The sequence below is a fragment of the Scyliorhinus torazame genome, chromosome 5, assembly GCF_047496885.1.
Source record: "Scyliorhinus torazame isolate Kashiwa2021f chromosome 5, sScyTor2.1, whole genome shotgun sequence".
Taxonomy (NCBI): Eukaryota; Metazoa; Chordata; class Chondrichthyes; order Carcharhiniformes; family Scyliorhinidae; genus Scyliorhinus; species Scyliorhinus torazame.
Window position 1 is genome coordinate 221,426,800 of NC_092711.1, and position 19,932 is coordinate 221,446,731.

Here is a 19,932-nt window from a genome sequence, read left to right on the forward strand (position 1 = left end):
CTTGGGTTGCATGCACTGTCTAGGGCAAGCCAGCTGAATGCAGGCAGACACATAGCAAGCTGCCATCCCAGGGTGAAGGGTATAGAGGGGAACTTGGCCATTGGCATGTTGAGGGGAGAGAATTTCAAAATGAACTCAGGCAGTGTCGGAGTGGTCACCCTCTAGGCATCGAGGGGTCATAAGAGGAGGGACAAGGATGCCAAACACAATTGGGGGAGGGCAGGGGGCGAACACAAGAAATGCAGCAGTGGGTACAGGGTGCACCACTTTCAGATTCTGGGTCTAGTGGTGATTGAGGACAACACTGTCAGCAGAAGGTCCCGAGCATCAGGAGCCAGCCTTCCCATTTGTCCCTACAGAGAAATTTCACATGTCGAAACACATCTGTTGCTGCCTGTCTTGGCAGAAGATCCTTTCCAGTGACTCCCTGGACTCCCTATTTGTGCCCAGCTCAGCAGGGCTGTGTCTGCCCTCCATCCTCCAAGCAGAACTCCCCACAGCTGGCTCGGCCTCTCTCACCTCCTCCTGATCACTCATGTTGGGGTCATCACCTAGTGCCACCCCATTGAATTGTGTGCAAGGATCCACCGAGGTGGCTGTATCTGGGCTGGTCGGAGGTACGCTTGCGAGGTATGATGGTGCTTGTCCACAGCCATGACGATTCTTAGCCTGGTGATGGTGAGGGAGTTGGTCTCCTTGGTGCCTCATGCAGCCGTGGCACATGCACACCCCTGCTTCGCATCCCAGCCCGCCCATCCCAGCCCTTACAGTCAGTCCTTATCCTGAAGTTATAGATCTAACTTGCCAACTTTCCTTACCTACATTGTTCGAACATGCCAGAGGCTGTTCACCTTGAAGACTTGCTGCCGCTATGGGAATGGACTTACACCCTCACCATCTCACCTCACTCACATTCTTCCTATCCCTCCACTCCCCGTTTATCCCATCCATTCCCATACTTCCATGCCCCTCTTCTCCCCAAGATCTCCCACCCTCTCTTCAGTAACTCGCCTGCTCTCATCCACCCCAATCTATCCCCAGCTCCTCCTTTGCTCTCTCTCTCTCTCCTCCACCCTTCTTCCTCCCATCCCACCCACTCTCTTCTCCCCTTGTTCTCTCCTTTTCCTCTCCCCATTCTCCTTCCTGTTCTCTCCCTGGCTCCTTCCCTTCTACCTTAATCTCCACCTCTTTGCCTCAGTCTCGTCCCCCTCTCTTCCTCACTGTCCCCTCTCTCCTGATTTCTTCGCTTTCCCTTCCTTACTCTCTCTTGACCCACTCTTTCCCACCCCCCACCATCTGGCGTGGGCTTGCGAAATCCTACCAACTGTCCTGGCTTGAGACAAATCACACCTCTTTAACCTGGGATTAGCCCTCTCTCTGGATCTGTAAAGACTTAATTACCTGCAAATGCTCGCATTCAAAGCAGTGTCTTGCATCTTTGACTTTGTCTATATATATGTTTCTGGAACCCACCTCTTCATTCACCTGAGGAAGGAGCAGTGCTCCGAAAGCTAGTTTTTGAAACAAACCTGTTGGACTTTAACCTGGTGTTCTAAGACTTCTTACTGTGGTCACCCCAGTCTAACGCCGGCATCTCCACATCATTCTTAAATGTTGTGAGGGTTCCCACCTCTACTACCCTTTCAGGCAGTGAATTCCAGATTCCCACCACCCTCTGGATGAAAAAGTATTTTCTCACATCCTCTCTAAACCTCCTAAATCTATGCCCCCTGGTTATTGACCTCTCCAATGAGGTTTATTCCGATCCACCCTATCTATGCCCCTCATAATTTTATATACCTGAATAAGGTCCCCCCTCAGCATTCTCTGCTCCAAGGAAAACAACCCCAGTCTAACAAACCTCTCTTGATAGCTGAAATTCTCCGACCCGGGCAATATCCTGGTGAATCTCCTCTGCACCATTTCTAGTGCAATAACTCCCTTCCTATAGTGTGGCGACCAGAACTGCACTCAGTATTCTACTGTGGCCTAACGAGTGTTTTATATAGCTCCATTATAACCTCATTGCTCTTATATAATATGCCTCGGCAAGAAGCCCATTTGCCCTCTTAACCACCTTATCTACCAGTTCTGCTGCTTCAGAACATAGAACAGTACAGCACAGAACAGGCCCTTCGGCCCTCGATGTTGTGCCAAGCATTGTCCGAAACCAAGATCAAGCTATCCCACTCCCTGTCATTCTGGTAAATTTGTGATTTATAGACATGGACCCCAAGTTCCCTCTGGTTCTCTGTACTTCCTCGGGTACTACCATTCATTGTATATCCCTTGCCTTGTTAGTCCCTTCTGCCTTTTCCTCCTTCATAGCATCATAGAATCCCTACAATGCAGAAGGAGGCCATTTAGCCCATTGAGTAAGCACTGGCCCTCTGAAAGAGAACCCTACCACACCCATTCCCTCACTCTATATCCAAAACTCCAAATAACCTGCACATCTTTTGATATAATTCTCGCATCTTTCTCTGTCTTGCCCCCTCCTCCTGCTTCCCCTCATTCTTCCCTTCTTTTATCCATCCCTTCCCGTATCCCTCCCTTCCTTTATCTGTCACTTCTCTTATCTCTCCCCTTCCCTTATTCCTGCCTTCTCATATAACTCCATTCTCTTATTGCACCCCTTGTCCTATCCCTCCACTTCCCTTATCCCTCCACTTCCTTTTCCATCCCTTCTCTTACCCCACCATTCCCTTATCCCTCCCTTCTCTTCTCCCTCCTCTTCCCTATCCCTCCATTCCCTTATCCTTCCATCCCTCCCTCCCTTCTCTTAACACTGCCCTCCCTCATTTCTCCATTCGCTTATTCCTCCCTTCCCTTTGCCCTCCCTTCCCTTATCCCTCCCTTCTCTTATACCCCCCTTCACTTATCCCTTCCATTTCTTATCCCTTCCTTCCCTTATCCCTCCCTTTCCTTAACTCTCCCATCTTTTACCCCCCCTTTCATCCCTCACTTCTCTTATCCCTCGATTCCTTTATTCCTCCCTTCACTTTTCCCTCCCTTCCCTTATCGCTCCATTCACTTATGCCTCCCTGTACCCTCCATTCCCCTATCCCTCCCTTCTCTTATCCTTCCCTACCCATTACCCTCCATTTCCTTCTCCCTCTCTTCCCTTATCCCTCCCTTAGCGTATCTCCCAGTCTCATATCCCTCCACTTCCTTATCCCTCCCGTCTCTTATCCCTCCCTTCCCTCATCCCTCTATCCCTTCCCTTCCCTAAACGCTCCCTTCACATCCTATCCTTCACATCCCTCTATTCCCTTATCCCACCCTTCCCTTACCCCTCCCTTCCCTTATCCCACCCTTCCCTTATCTCTCCCTTCTCTTATCCATCCCTTCCTTTATACCTCCCTTCCCTTATCCCACCCTTCCCTTATCCATCCCTTCCCTTATCCCTGCCTTCCCTTATCCCTCCCTTCCCTTATCCCTCCCTTCCCTTATCCCACCCTTCCCGGATCCATCCCTTCCCTTATCCCTCCCTTCCTTTATCCCTCCCTTTCCTTATCCCACCCTTCCCTTATCCCTGCCTTCCCTTATCTCTCCCTTCTTTTATCCCTCCCTTCACTTATTTTAGGGGCTGGTTTAGCACAATGGCTTTTAATGCAGAACAAGGCAGCACGCGGGTTCAATTCCCGTACCAGCCTCCCTGAACAGGCGCTGGAATGTGGTGACTAGGGGCTTTTCACAGTAACTTCATTGAAGCCTACTTGTGACAATAAGCGATTATTATTATTGTTATCCTATCCACATCCCTCCATTCCTTTATCAAACCATTCCCATATCCCTCCATTCCATTATCCCTCCCGTCCCTTATCCCTCCCTTATCTCACACTTACCTTATCGCACCCTTCCCTTATCCCCTCCTTATCCCTCCCTTAACTTATCGCTCCATTCCCTTATCCCTCCCATCCCTTATCCCTTTCCCTTATCCCTCACTTAACCTCCCTTCCCATATCCCGCCCTTCACTTATCCCTCCCCTTCACTCATCCCTCCATTCTCTTATCCCTCTCTTTCCTTATCCCTCCATTCCCTTATCATCCCTTCCCATATCCTCCATTCACTTAAACCTCTCATATCCCTCCCTTCTCTTATCACTCCCATCTCTTATGCCTTCCATTTCACTTAGCCTTCCATACCCGTATCCTTCCATTCCCTGATTCTTCCTTCTCTTTTATCTCCCTTCTCTTATCCCTCCCATCCCTTATCCCTCCCTTCTCCAATCCCTAGCTTCTCTTATCCCTCCATTCCCTTATCCCTCTATTCCCTTATCCCTCCATTCCCTTCTCCCTCCATTCCCTCATCCCTCCCTTCCCTTATTCCTCCCTTCTCTTATCCTCCCCTTCTCTTGTTCCTCTCATATAGGATACTGCGAGGCCAGGATAGAGTGGATGTGGAGAAGATGTTTCCACTTGTAGGAAAAACTAGAACCAAAGGACACCACCTCAGACTAAAGGAACAATCTTTTAAAACAGAGATGAGGAGGAATTTCTTCAGCCAGAGGATGGTGAATCTGTGGAACACTTTTCCGCAGAAGGCTGTGGAGGCCAAATCACTGAGTGTCTTTACGACAGAGATAGATAGGTTCTTGATTAATAAGGGGATTGGGGTTATGGGGAGAAGGCAGGAGAATGGGGATTAGAAAAATATCAGCCATAATTGAATGACGGAGGGGGACAGATAGGAGATTCTGTGGGAACGGAAGAGACTCGCAGTTGGTATGTTGCCTCCCAGGTGCCAGGGTCCTTGATGCCTCGGATCGTGTTTTCGGGATCCTTAAGGGGGAGGGAGAGCAGCCCCAAGTCATGGTCCACATAGGCACCAACGACATAGGTAGAAAAAGGGATGGGGATGTGAGTCAGGCGTTCAGGAAGCTAGGGTGGAATCTTAGAGCTAGAACAAACAGAGTTATTATCTCTGGGTTACCTGTGCCATGTGCTAGCGAGACGAGGAATAGGGAGAGAGAGCAGTTGAACACGTGGCGACAGGGATGGTACAGGAGGGAGGGATTCAGATACCTGGATAATTGGGGCTCATTCTGGTGTAGGTGGGACCTCTACAAACGGGATGGTCTACACCTGAACCAGAGGGGTACCAATATCCTGGGGGGGAAATTTGCTAATGCTCTTCGGGAGGGTTTAAACTAATTCAGCAAGGGGATGGGAACCTGAATTGTAGCTCCAGTGTACAGGAGGTTGAGAGTAGTGAGGTCACGAGTAAGGTTTCAAGGTCGCAGGAGTGTACCGGCAGGCAGGAAGGTGGTTTGAAGTGTGTCTACTTCAGTGCCAGGAGCATCCGGAATAAGGTGGGTGAACTTGCAGCATGGGTTGGTACCTGGGACTTCGATGTTGTGGCCATTTCGGAGACATGGATAGAGCAGGGACAGGAATAGTTGTTGCAGGTTCCGGGGTCTATATGTTTCAGTAAGCTCAGGGAAGGTGGTAAAAGAGGGGGAGGTGTGCAATTGTTAGTCAAGGACAGTATTACGGTGGCAGAAAGGACGTTTGATGAGGACTCGTCTACTGAGGTAGTATGGGCTGAGGTTAGAAACAGGAAAGGAGAGGTCACCCTGTTGGGAGTTTTCTATAGGCCTCTGAAAAGTTCCAGAGATAACTTTCCAAATATCGACTGGAAACGCTATAGTTCGAGTACTTTAGATGGGTCAGTTTTAGTCCAATGTGTGCAGGAGAGTTTCCTGACACAGTATGTAGATAGGCTAACAAGAGGCGAGGCCACATTGGATTTGGTACTGGGTAATGAACCAGGACAGGTGTTAGATTTGGAGGTAGGTGAGCACTTTGGTGATAGTGACCACAATTCGGTTACGTTTACTTTAGCGATGGAAAGGGATAGGTATATACAGAGGGCAAGAGCTATAGCTGGGGGAAAGGCAATTATGATGCGATTAGGCAAGACTTAGGATCCATAGGATGGGGAAGGAAACTGCAAGGGATGGGCTCAATTGAAATGTGGAGCTTGTTCAAGGAACAGCTACTGCGTGTCCTTGATAAGTCTGTACCTGTCAGGCAGGGAGGAAGTGGTCGAGCGAGGAACCATGGTTTACTAAAGTAGTTGAATCACTTGTCAAGAGGAAGAAGGAGACTTATGTAAAGATGAGACGTGAAGCTTTAGTTAGGGCGCTTGAGAGTTCCAAGTTAGCCAGGAAGGAGAGCTAAGAAGAGCCAGGAGGGGACATGAGAAGTCTTTGGCAGGTAGGATCAAGGAAAACCCTAAAGCTTTCCTTGGGTATGTCAGGAATAAAAGAATGATTAGGGTAAAAGTAGGGCCAGTCAAGGACAGTAGTGGGAAGTTGTGTGTGGAGTCCGAGGAGATAGGAGAGGTGCTAAATGAATATTTTTTGTCAGTATTCACACAGGAAAAAGACAATGTTGTCGAGGAGAATACTGAGTTACAGGCTTCTAGACTAGACGGGTTTGAGGTTCATAAGGAGGAGGTGTTAGCAATTCTGGAAAGTGTGAAAATAGATAAGTCCCCTGGGCCAAATGGGATTTATCCTCGGATTCTCTGGGAAGCTAGGGAGGAGATTGCAAAGCCTTTGACTTTGATCTTTATGTCACCATTGTCTACAGGAATAGTGGCAGAAGACTAGAGGTTAGCAAATGTTGTCCCCTTGTTCAAGAAGGGGAGTAGAGACAACCCCGGTAACTATAGACCAGTGAGCCTTACTTCTGTTGTGGGCAAAGTCTTGGAAAGGATTATAAGAGATAGGATTTATAATCATCTAGAAAGGAATAATTTGATTAGGGATAGTCAACACGGTTTTGTGAAGGGTAGGTCGTGCCTCACAAACCTTATTGAGTTCTTTGAGAAGGTGACCGAACAGGTGGACGAGGGTAAAGCAGTTGATGTTGTGTATATGGATTTCAGTAAAGCGTTTGATAAGGTTCCCCATGGTAGGCTATTGCAGAAAATACGGAGGCATGGGATTGAGGGATTTAGCGGTCTGGATCAGAAATTGGCTAGCTATAAGAAGACAGAGGGTGGTGGTTGATGGGAAATGTTCAGCCTGGAGTTCAGTTACTAGTGGTGTACCACAAGGATCTGTTTTGGGGCCACTGCTGTTTGTCATTTTTATAAATGACTTGGAGGAGGGCATAGAAGGATGGGTGAGTAAATTTGCAGATGACACTAAAGTCGGTGGAGTTGTGGACAGTGCAGAAGGATGTTGCAGATTACAGAGGGACATAGATATGCTGCAGAGCTGGGCTGAGAGGTGGCAAATGGAGTTTAATGCAGAAAAGTGTGAGGTGATTCATTTTGGAAGGAGTAACAGGAATACAGAGTACTGGGCTAATGGTAAGATTCTTGGTAGTGTGGATGAGCAGAGAGATCTCGGTGTCCATGCACATAGACCCCTGAAAGTTGCCTCCCAGGTTGATAGGGTTGTTAAGAAGGCGTGCGTTATGTTAGCTTTTATTGGTAGAGGGATTGAGTTTCGGAACCATGAGGTCATGTTGCAGCTGTACAAAACTCTGGTGCGGCCGCTTTTGGAGTATTGCGTGCAGTTCTGGTCGCCGCATTATAGGAAGGATGTGGAAGCATTGGAAAGGGTGCAGAGGAGATTTACCAGGATGTTGCCTGGTATGGAGGGAAGATCTTATGAGGAAAGGCTGAGGGACTTGAGGCTGTTTTTGTTCGAGAGAAGAAGGTTAAGACGTGACTTAATAGAGGCGTACAAGATGATCAGAGGATTAGATAGGGTGGACATGAGAGCCTTTTTCCTCGGATGGTGATGTCTAGCATGAGGGGACATAGCTTTAAATTGAGGGGAGATAGATATAGGACAGATGTCAGAGGTAGGTTCTTTACCCAGAGAGTAGTAAGGGCATGGAATGCCCTGCCTGCAACAGTAGCGGACTCGCCAACATTAAGGGCATTTAAATGGTCATTGGATAAACATATGGATGATAATGGAATTGTGTAGATGGGCTTTAGAGTGGTTTCACAGGTCGGCGCAACATCGAGGGCCGAAGGGCCTGTACTGCGCTGTAATGTTCTATGTTCTATGACTCGATGGGCCAAATGGCCTAATTCTACTCCTATGTCTTATCCCTCCCCTTATCCTCCATTCCCTTATATCTCCCTCGTCCCTCCCCTCTTGAATCTCTATCCCTGTTCCTTCTCGTTTTGCTCCCATTCTCTTATCCCTTCCCTCCCAGATCCTTCTCTTCCCTTCACCATCCATCCCTTATCCCTCCCTTCCCTGATCCCACCATTTCCTTATCCCTCCCTTCTCTTATTCCTCCATTCCCTGATCCCTCCCCTCCCTTACCCCTCCATACCTTGTTCCTCTTTTCTCTATCCCTCCGTTCTCTTATCCCTCCCTTTCCTTATCCCTCCCTTCCTTTATTCCTCCATTCCCTGATCCCTCCCCTCCCTTACCCCTCCATCCCTTATCCCTCCTTTCTCTATCCCTCCATTCTCTTATCCCTCCCTTTCCTTATCCCTCCCTTCCCTTATCCCTCCATTTGCTGATCTCTCTCTTCCCTATCCCTACTTTCTCTTATTCCTCCAATTGCTTATCCCTCCCTTCTCCTACCACTCCCTTCCCTGATCCTTCCCTTCCCTTATCCCTTCCTACCCTTATTCCTCCCTTCCCTTATCCCTTCACTTATCCCTCCATCCCTTGTCCCTCCCTTCATTATCTATCACTTCACTCATCCTTCCTTTCTCTTTGAACTTGATGATCAACGATGGACATAATAAATGACAAACAGACTCAAAGAGCTGAAAGGCCTCCTCCTGCTTCTACTTTCTATGTTTCTATGTTTCTTATCCCTTCCTTCTCTAATCACGGGCAAAATTCTCCGGAAACGGCGCGATGTCCGCCGACTGGCGCCCAAAACGGCGCAAATCAGACGGGCATCGCACCGCCCGAAAGGTGCGGAATGCTCCGCATCTTTGGGGGCCGAGCCCCAACATTAAGGGGCTAGGCCGATGCCGGAGGGATTTCCGCCCCGCCAGCTGGCGTAAAAGGCCTTTGGTGCCCCGCCAGCTGGCGCGGAAATGACATCTCCGGGCGGCGCATGCGCGGGAGCTTCAGCGGCCGCTGACAGCTTCCCACGCATGCGCAGTGGAGGGAGTCTCTTCTGCCTCCACCATGGTGGAGACCGTGGCGGAGGCGGAAGGGAAAGAGTGCCCCCACGGCACAGGCCCGCCCGCGGATTGGTGAGCCCCGATCGCGGGCCAGGCCACCGTGGGGGCACCCCCCCGGGGCCAGATCGCCCCGCGCTCCCCCCCCCCCAGGACCCCGGAGCCCGCCCGCGCTGCCTTGTCCCGCCGGTAACGTAGGTGGTTTAATTTACGCCGGCGGGACAGGCATTTTAGCGGCGTGACTTCGGCCCATCCGGCGTGGCGCGATTCCCGCCCCCGCCGAATCTCCGGTACCGGAGACTTCGGCAACCGGCGGGGGCGGGATTCACGCCAGCCCCCGGCGATTCTCCGACCCGGCGGGGGGGTCGGAGATTCTCGCCCCAGATCTCTTTTTTCCTCCGCAGCTCTTGGCAAAGAAAGAAAGGGATGCTGGGATATTTCCAGTAATGACAGATGTTTGTTGCAGCTGTTAACTTGCGTCAGAAAGAACTACTCTCACAGACTGCTCAGTTATGATTCCAGTGTGAGTTTGGACCACGTCTGACCAATTAACTGGAGTGGAGCAAAGAAATTGACCGGCTTGGAGATGGACACGGTCTTGTTGTCTTCTCAGTACATCCGGCCATCCACACTTCGTTTAACTGGCTGGGGAAGGGGGAGCCGAAACAGACAGATTCCATTGACGGATCATCAGTTTGGACGCTGCCTCGGTCATGGGTCAGAAAACCGATCACCACATTCTGTATTCACGCACATCCTAGCTGATCTACAGTTCCTGTTATCCATCGCATGGCTTCCTTCTGATGAGCCAGAGATAACATGCTCTGCAACCAATCGTTTGACTTTATTTTATTTTATTGGTCGTGCGTGTTATTGCATTTGTTGCCCTTCCCTAATTGCCCTTGAACTGAGTAGTATGCTGGACTATTTCAAAGGGTAGTTAAGAGTCAACCGGGTCCGGAGTGACATGTAGGCCAGGCCAGGTAAGGACGGCTGATTTCCTTCCCTAAGGAACATAGAATCTTAGAATTTACAGTGCAGAAGGAGGCCATTCGGCCCATCGAGTCTGCACCGGTTCTTGGAAAGAGCACCCTACTTAAGCCACGCCTCCACCCATGTCCCCAAAACATTTGCCTGCGTGTCTTGATTTTGCAGGTTTTGTTTCTCGATTAATCGATAGTGCTGTAAAGTTTCATGGATGTTATAAACAACCGAAGGGAAGTTGACAAATAGGTTCCATTGCAATTCACAGAGACAGACACATCTCTGAGTGCCCAACATGGCAATGAACAGCAGGAGGGTAAAAGAGTGGCTCGGGAGGGCTATTGAAGGATGTTTGAGGGCATGTGGGGAGTCCCACAGAACAGGGATCTTAGTGGCTGGAGAAAAGACAACTGACAATGAAGCAAAGGCAACAGGAAATAAGATGGTATGCAATGTCAGGACACAAGTAAAGCAGCTTGCTGCTGCTGGGGGTATGGGGGGTGGGTGCGGGTGGTGATTTGAAGAGGGAGGGGCATGACTGGGGTGTTGGGTTGGCAGGGTGAGGGAGGACATCAGGATGCCGAGTTGGATTTGAACAGCAAGGCATGAATGTCAAGATTGCTTTTGCTTGGCTCAAATAGGCTGCAAATCCGGAGCAAGGGCTGGGACACTGGCTGTATGAGCCTTCATGTGGTGATCAAACAGAGAACATATAGAGTAACACAAACTGGACATGGAACAGAGAATATAGTCACCTTGTGAACCAACGTTCTCACACTCGGGCTGCTATGGCTCCCAGCAATTTATTTATTTTTAATTTTTATGACAAAAGTTAATAACTGAGGGGCTTTGTTACTGTGCAGTGATTACAATTCGGAATGTGTATTTATTTACTGTTGGAAGTGACCTGAGGCCACACTGAGCTCCCTGTATTCCTGGAACCAGGAAACCACACTGGAAAAGTGCCAGGATGGAGGCTGCATGATTCATGTACCAAATAACAACTGGCAGCAATCGTTAGCTCAACAAACTCAAAACATAAGTTGAACATCAAAGCAGATACGTTAAAACAAGTGCATTCTGGTGGCTGTTTCCACCCACGCCATTATTTACTAATTCTTCATCTGCTCTCTCTTTTTTCTGCTTTATCGCCTCCTATTCTCTGCACTCTTCCCCTCCTCCTGTCTTCTCTCTCCCCTCCTCTCTCCCATTCACTCTCCTCTCTCCACCCTCCTCTCTCCACTCCCCTTATCTTTCCCACCTTCTTTCCCGTTCCTCTTTCTGCTGATCCTCCTCTCTCTCCCTTCCCATTTCTCCTCTCTCCCGATCTCCCCCTCTTGTCCTCCTCCTCTCTCCTCTCACTCCTCCCCTTCCACATTCCTCCTCCCGCACCCTCTTTCCCTATCTCTCCACATCCTTTCCTGTCTCTCTCACCTTTATAACACCGCCCTCCTTCTCCTCTCATCACACCTCTCTTCGTCCTCTTCTCTCCCCTATCCTGCTCTCTCTTCTCGCTACTCCTTGCTCTCTCCACTCTTCTCTCTTTCTCATCTCCTTTCTCCAATCATTCCCCTCTTTCCCACAGGTACAGCAGGCAGTAAAGAAGGCAAATGGTACAAAAGCAAATTACTGAGGATGCTGGAATCTGAAACGAAAGAGAAAATGCTGGAAAATCTCAGCAGGTTTGACAGCATCTGTAGGGGGAGAAAAGAGCTAACGTTACGAGTCCAATGATCTTTGTCAAAGCTTTTTTCTCTTTCAAGACAAATGGTATGTCGACCTTGATAGCGAAGGGATTTGAGTATAGGAATAGGGATGTTTTACTGCAATTATAGGGCATTGGTGAGGTCATATGTGGAGTATTGCGTGCAGTTTTGGTGTCCTTATCTCAGGAAGGATGTTCCTGCTCTGGAGAGAGTGCAGCCAAGCTGACCAGGCTGATTCCTGGGATGGTGAAACTATCATATGAGGAGAGACTAAATCGGTTGGGATTATATTCATTGGAGTTTAGAAGAATGAGAGGGGATCTCATAGATACTTATCAAATTCTAACAGGATTAGACCAAGTAGATTTAGAAAGAATGTACCCAATGGTGGGGGGTCCAGAGCTAGGGACTCATAGTTTGAGGATAAGGGATAAACCTTTTATGTGAGGAGAAATTTCTTCACCCAGAGAGTGGTGAATCTGTGGAATTCACTACAACAGAAAGTAGTTGAGACCAAAATGTTGTGTAATTTCAAGAAGGAATTAGATATAGCTCTTGGGATTAAAGGGATCAAGGGATATGGGGGAAAGGCGGAATCAAGGTATTAAACTTGATGATCAGCCATGATCATAATAATAATAATCTTTTATTGTCACAAGTATGAAGTTACTGTGAAAAGCCCCTAGTCGCCACATTCCGGCGCCTGTTCGGGTAAGCTGGTACAGGTATTGAACCCGCGCTGCTGGCCTTATTATGCATCACTAACCAGCTGTCTAGCCCACTGAGCTAAACCAGCCTTATGAATGGCGGAGCAGTCTCGAAGGGCCGAATGGCCTCCGCCAGCTTCTAGTTTCTATGTATCCCCCTCTCCCCACTGATCCAACCTTCCTCTTTTTCCCATCTCCCCACTCCATATTCCTTCTCTCTTCACTTCCTTCCTCTCATACACCTCTCTCTCCTGATCCTCCTCCCTCCCCACTCCTCGCTCCCCATCTTTTTGTTCTCTCCTCCATCCTCCTCTCTTGCCCAAGTCCTCTCTCCACCAACCCCATTTTGCCACATTCCTCCATTATTCCCCTTTTCCATATTATCCATCTTCCCAATCCACCTTTCTATGGTCCCAACCATCCCTTATCTCCATCCCCAGCACACCATATCCATTTCCTCTCCAAACCTCTCCATTCACCGTCTCCCATCTCATCCACCCACCTTTATTTCCGTAAGGCAGGACTCCCCCCCCCCCCCTCCCCATTCGTGGCACATCTGCAGCAGCCTCGGGCAATTCACCAGGAGTCGGTGGAGGGATCTTCTGGTCCTGCTATTGTCAATGGGTTTCCCGTTGAATGCACCCGCAAAACCATTGGCAGGACTGTAAAATCCTGCCACCATGAATGGCCAGAAAATCACACCCTATTTCTCTATTTGCCTCAGTTCCTCCATGCTCCTCACACCTCCCACTTTTCTGTAATGTTTAATCTGTGTAATGCATGTGTAAAGATTTTAAGCCACACAGTCTCACAATCTATTGTGTGAAATTTCAATGATCGATTGGCCAGTCATTCATATTTGATTCTGTTGAGCACACTGCTGCCATCATTACCTAGGGTTTGAAGAGCTCACAAGTGGATTAACATTCAATATCGTAAGCTTAATTCAACAAAGAACATCAATTTATAACCTTCACTTTGTTCATTACACAAAGTGGGCAACCAGTGATTGACCTTCATACAGGAGACGTACGTTAGGCATGAGCATAGCTTTAACAAATGTCAATCTATAAAGTAGCAGAAGCCAGGAAGTGTTGACTGGGCCCTAGGTCAGGAAAGTGAAGTTGCTAATTCACTTCAATCCACTGATCTAATTGAAATTTTCATAATATTGCTACATCTGATGATCGAGCTGATGCGATTCTTAAGGTGATCTAAAGTAGCACAACATGTCATACAGACAAACATGCTAAGATAGTTTCTTGTACTGCACCTCCTAAAATGTAGCTTCCAATACTTTTCTGTAAGTGTGATCAGGAGTGAGGTTAACTGAATGTTTCTTGCGGGAAAAAAAAAGTCACTATTCTTTTTGTTGGATTCCTCCTCAATGCAAACCAGGGTTGAGCCAGCTGGTGTCAGTGAGACACTGCATTTCATCACCTCAGTGACACCTAGGAAGGATGAAATCTCCAGCCAGAATTTTCATTAGTTGGCCACGAGCCAAATAATTACTCTTGCTAAAAGTGCATGAATACCAAGGGAAGATTGAATTCAGGGTGGGTGGAGAAAGTCAAATAAAGTCACAGAAAAGTGCTAGCTTTCCACCGCAGAAAAGTGCTAGTTTTCCACCTGAAAACCACTCCTCAGTAAGCGCAAATATTTCATCTCGCAAAATCACATTTGACATTCGTAACATCTAAATATATTTCAGCCAAACAAAAAGTCACTTGTTGTCACCAGTGTCTCCTAAATTCTAGAAGTCGTGATTGCTAATTTCAAATGATCCTGTAGACCAGTCGTCTGATGGGGGAATTCAAAACAAGAGGGCATAATATTATTATAACTAGGTTTTTAAATAGTGAAATCAGGAAGCCCTTGTTCATACAAAAGGGTCTTCGATTTCTGGAGCTCTCACTTGAATGTATGTGAATGCTGGGTTAAGTAAAATTTTCAAGACTAAAATGTATGGATTTTTGTTGCCTGCCAATTTCAAAGGATGCACAGTTTATACTTATTAATGGGATGTGGGGTAGCTGGTGGGGCCAGCATTTTTTTGCCCGAATGGCTTGCTAGGCCATTTCAAGGACATTTATGAGTCAACCACATTTGCTGTGGATCTGGAATCACATGGCAGGTAAGGATGGAAGATTTCCTTCCCTAAAGGACAATAGTGAACTAGATGGGTCTTTACAACAATCAACAATGGTTCTATGGTCATATTACCTTTTGTACCTTGCGTTGCCCTGTTATGTATTTTATATTTTATTTTATTTTCATGTACTGAATGATCTGTTTGAGCTGCTTGCAGAAAACTACTTTTCACCTCGGTCCATGTGACAATAAACACATCCAATCCAATCTAATTAGACTATTAATTCGAGGTGTTCTTATTTAATTCAAATTTGATCGCTTGCTAAGGTGATTCGAACCCGGGTCGCCAGAGCATTACTCTGAGGCTCTGGATTACTAGTCCACTAACAATATTGCAACACTACCCAGGACATGGGGTTGCTGTATAGATCAGCCATTATCTAACTGAATGGCAAAATAGCCTTGAGGAGCTTTTTTAACCCTTAGAGAGTGTGGCCCTATTAAATAATTCAGCAGCAAGCATTTGTGCATTTAAAAACAAATTTATTCGCACACAGATACCTAAATTAAATGCAACATTTCACATACTCATTCTCATAGACATTCACAAACAAAGATTAGATACAGATAGGTAGTGCACGTTCACGGGTTATAGTTACCTCAATCTGATTTATGAACTCCAGTTTACCACATGGTGCGCCAATATTCTTTTGAATGGTTTTGATGAGTTAAAATTGAAGTGAGAGGGTCTTATACAGTGAATGGTTCACAGCGGGTTGCGAGATTTATTTTCATAAAATTTCTGAGAAGTTGGTTCACGGATGAATCAGAATAGTTACATACTTAGGCTGCCTAATGTCCCACAACTTACTTCAATGACATTTGGTAGAATTAATGGCAAAACAGCTTCTAGCTGTTCCTTTAAGTGGACCAAGAAACAGGGCTGCTCACCATTTCACTTTTCACACATTCTTTTCTAAACAAAGGGTTGGTGATCATGTTGATTCCATAACCTGTTTTGAGAAAGAGAGACACCTGCAAAAATGGTAGTTACAGAAGTGCTGGCTTTTACTTCTGTGCCCAACTTCCAGTACTTTTTCTTTTGGACTACACACACTGATGGATAACCTGGGACAGCTCTTCAGCATTACTTTGTACATTCCAAATGGGAAAGTCAATCCACAAAATCGGTCCGGGCATTACACAGGAAATGTCTTGATGAGATGGCTAACATGTCCCTTTGTCTCCACCAGAGATGGCAACTAGCTACTAGATGTGCTTTAGGAATACCTTGTCTGGTAACAGGCTGTGAAATTTAAGTCATTCTTTTTTATACAGGTAACTGACAAGAGGGGTCAAAATCTGACCAAAAATAGGCAGGGGGAGATCACGATTAACATGTGCCCGTTGCTGTAGATACAGCCAGCATACAAACTTCATACCACCTGTTCTTGCGATGGAAGTCATTCTAGAAGTCAGTTTGACCTAAGAAAGGCCCCAGAATGGCACAATAAGGCAGGGAGAGTGCTTCAAATTTCTCCTGGGGAGCACTGGAGGTCTTCTTGCAGGAGGTGAAAAGAATAGATAGATCCCCTACCCACAGTGAACCAAGGAGGCCTCTGGGGGCAGAGGCTGTGAAAGTAATGGGAGTGGATAACCTTCACCACCAATTTCAGTAGTGCAGCTGCAAGGACCTAGATGTCATGCCATGAACAGTTTAATGACCTCATATGAGTGGTCAAGTTCAGTGAATGCATCCAAACATGCCATACCACACCCATTGTACCACTGGCATCATATACTGCCCAATGCTCTACACCGATACCTCTCAGCTACCAACAATCTCTACCAACCATTCATACCTCACATTCATATCTTCACCTCACTCTCTCACACCTAGCACTGCTGGAAGTTATTCACCCACATCTCGGAGCTCGTGAACACTGAGAGTTGTTCATACAGGACAGGCACATCATCATGACACATTGCATCGCACTCACTGACACGTTCCCTCTCACTTCCAGGACAAGGTGATGCATTAGCACAGCCAGCAGCAGCTAACCAGCGGAAGGACACACATGGTTGCATATTCACATCTTGATGGAGGAGACGTTGTGGGACATCATTGCAATAGACGTGACTGAATCTGTGGCCAGTGGATGGGGCTGAAAGCATTGACAATGATGGTATGATCTAAACTAATCTCACGTCCTCACCCCAAAATCTCTTCTGATTTAGAAACTGCAGGTGTTACGGCCATGCATCTCTTGCTCCCAACCCTGCACCACCTTCCTTCACTGTAACCTTGTACTTGTGACTTTCTCTTTTCAGATACACAAGCTCTGCCAACTGGGCAGACAGTGGTGAAGGAATGTAAAGTGCAAAGAGAAAAAGGTGAGACTAACGATGATGACAGACCACCACTCGTTCTGCCACTCACAGTTACCAGCTCAAATAATGGCACTGTGCAGACCTTAGAGGGTAGCACAGAGGCAGGATCTACAAGTGGTGAGATACCTCATGGCCTGCAGCTAGGGCAGGGGGCAACAGGAACGCAGCAGTCAACTTTGTGAGGGTGAAGTTGCGCACAGGTTTTGTTGCAGAGGACTCAGATAAGAACTTTAATAGTTTTGTATAAAAAGGCATATGGGTGTGCACAAAAATTGCTTGGTGCACAAACAAACCTACTAGAAGTTCTACTGTCACTGTCAATAAAAACACAGAAACCCAGTACCAACTTTGCACAGGGTTTTGGGCAGAGTTTGGAAGCATCACTGTCACTGGGAAAGTGGTGTCAGCTCTATCAGCACAGTTGTGAACCCACTCATGATACAGTGGGAGCGATTCTCCCAAGAGGGAACATAGTACCCTAATGAACTGGTATTAGCTGTGTGTTGTCTAGCACTCGCAGTGCCGATAAACACATGGCTATTCAACGTGACTTGCGTTGTATAAGGGGCCTGAATGGGGAATGCATGGCTGAGGCCACACATAGTCCCGTTTTGTGTGGGGAGCTCCGCTCGCCGAAACTCCCTGGTGTAGCGAGAGATCGGGACGCCATTAAAAAATTTGTGAGGCCCCCTGAAACAATCCCCGACCTCCCCCAAAGACCAAACACACTATGGAAGGATCCTGGCCCCCCTGTACACCCATCAAAATCCACGCCAGGCACCCCCCGGTCCAATCGCAGAAAATGACAGCTTGGCACCTTGGCAGTGCCAACCTGACAGTGCCCATACCAGTTGGCACTGCCACCAGAAGTGCCAGGGCACCATCCAGCTCAAAGGGCATGCAGTTGGGGACTTCCGATTCCTTAGGAGACCCCAATGAGCACCATTTCATCTGGTCCCCGTTCGTGGGGACCAGTGCGGAGCGGCACTAACCCCAGGTCTCTGAGGCAAAGGGGTTGAATCCCAAAGCCTCAGGTACGTCGGGAAATCTGCACATTAGAGTGAGATTAACTGTCTCGCTCTAACATGCAGATTTGACAAAAAGTGATCCCGCCCACAATGGGCGGGATTTACATCGCGACACCTCGTGAGATCGCATTGGATCCCACGAGGCATGGCGAGCTGGGTAGATCCCGGAAGTGGGGGTTTCCCGGCTTTCATCGGCCACGCTGCACCACGGCAAGCGGCTTTTCTGGCGCAGCGTGGCCATTAGGTCGCGCCAAGTGTCTAAAGATTGATGTCTCATCTTCCCTTGTAGCACAAGCAGAAGCCCTCCAGCCTCTGAATGCTGCAATGGAATCTCCAATTGAGGCCAGGCAATTTCAGACTGCTGTCATTGTGGCTGTGGATATCACTGCGAAAAGGGATTTGCAGGGTGCCGTAGCGGTCTAGCAATCTGTGCTTGAGAACACTGCTGGTATTGCAGAGGCGTTTCCCCGAGCGAATGGCGGTGGATTCGTGAAGCACAAACCGACTGTCCTCTCTCAGGACAGTAAGAAATCTTACAACACCAGGTTAAAGCCCAACAGGTTTGTTTTGAATCACTTGCTCCCGGAGCGCAGTTCCTTCCTCAGGATTCACCTGAGGACGGAGCAGTGCTCCGAAAGCTAGTGATTCGAAACAAACCTGTTGGGCTTTAACCGATGTTCTAAGACTTCTTACCGTGCTCACCCCAGTCCAACGCCGGCATCTCTACATCACCTCTCTCAGGATGACAGCATTTGTCCTCCCTCTAATACCAAACTAGCAGTGTCGTTGCAGTGGGCTTCGGCTAGCCCTGACTGACTGCTGCCCATGCTGGTGCCAGGCCAGGTCAGGCCTTAGCTACTCCAAGACGTCCTTCAGTCACCCCGTTGATAAGTCAGCAGACATTCACGAATGGTGCTGTAGCAACTGGGGTCGAGTTCAGGCAAAGGCACATGGAGGATACTTATTAAGGGAATGCACAAGTTGACTTTTATATGGAGCTTTGGATGGTTTGATTGATGAGCTTGATTTTGGAACACTTCTTTTGTGGTAGCTTTTGTTTCATCATTGTGGCTGAAAGGATGTTGTTATTATTAGTAACTGAGGAAAGGTCATGGAGAATTGTTCAGACAATAATCCAAGATTGTACAGTGTGTAATCCAGGGTGAGTGAATGAGGGGAGGCTGGGTTGGTGAGGCAGTTAAAGGGTAGGTTGGAGTACTCCGGTGGAAAGGAGAGCTGAGGGCTACCATAGGAGTTCATAGAGCAATCAAGATCTGCAAGGAGGCCGGGTGTAGCCAGGCTCTATACGGAGGTCAGAAACGGAGGTCAGAAATGGAGGTCAGGAACTTTTATATATAATAATGATCTTTATAATGATCTTTGTTGTCACAAGTAAGCTTACATTAACACTGCAATGAAGTTACTGTGAAAATCCCCTAGCCGCCACACTCCACTGCCTGTTTGGGTACAAAGAGGAAGAATTCAGAATGTCCAATTCACCTAACAAGCACGTCTTTCGGGACTTTTGGGAGGAAACCGGCACACCCGGAGGAAACCCAGGCAGACACAGGGAGAACGTTCAGACTCCACACAGACAGTGACCCAAGCCGGGAATCGAACCTGGGACCCTGGAGCTGTGAAGAAACAGTGCTACCCACTGTGCTACCATGCTGCCCTTTTATACATATTATATATGTGTGCTACCATGCTGCCCATATATATATATATGTATATATGTGTGCTACCATGCTGCCCTTATATATATGTGTATATATATATGTTTATATTTAGCATTGTGAGTGTATTTACACCATGTGGACTGCAGCAATTCAAGAAGACACTCTCCACCACTTTCCCAAGGGCGATTAGGGATAAGCAATAAATTCAGGCCTTGCCAGAGG